The following is a 643-nucleotide window of genomic DNA, read 5'->3' as shown; positions in this document are numbered from 1 at the left end:
GCACTTTGGATGGGATAAATGCAGAGCACTAATTCCGAGTATGGGTCACCATTCTTGGCCACATGTCACGTCACGTTAAGCTAACTGAGACTTGATATAGCACTTGTATATCGTTATATATGCTTATATGCTCTTTTGTTGATTTTGATTGCTTCCATTGTCCTCATTTGTAAGTCGCTTTGGATAAAAGCGTCTGCTTAATGACTAAATGTAAATGTAAACTAAAAAAATTTATTAATAATAATAGTCTTAGTGAGTCTTAGTGAGCATAAAAAATTTTTTTCAAAACCATTAAAAAAAATCTTATTCCAAACGGTCGACCTGTAGTTTACATACAGACCCAGAAGAAATCTGTAGACTTTTTCTAGACTAATTTTAGTTTGGAATCTGCAGAATTCTGTGGAATGCATTTTAACAAACTGTGAAACAACACAAGTGAGAGAACTTCGAATTATTCAAAATATCCAAAATATTTAATAAATGAGCACGCAAGTGTTGGACAATCCAACTCCATAGACTTTTCAACAGAGTTCCAAAAGCGTCTGCTTAATGACTAAATGTAAATGTAAACTAAAAAAATGTATTAATAATAATAGTCTTAGTGAGTCTTAGTGAGCATAACATTTTTTTTTCAAAACCATTA

Source organism: Sinocyclocheilus grahami, unplaced genomic scaffold (assembly GCF_001515645.1).
Source record: "Sinocyclocheilus grahami isolate Dianchi unplaced genomic scaffold, SAMN03320097.WGS_v1.1 scaffold1111.1, whole genome shotgun sequence".
NCBI lineage: Eukaryota > Metazoa > Chordata > Actinopteri > Cypriniformes > Cyprinidae > Sinocyclocheilus > Sinocyclocheilus grahami.
The sequence above is the reverse complement of the archived record's forward strand: the minus strand, read 5'-3'. Positions refer to the sequence as shown.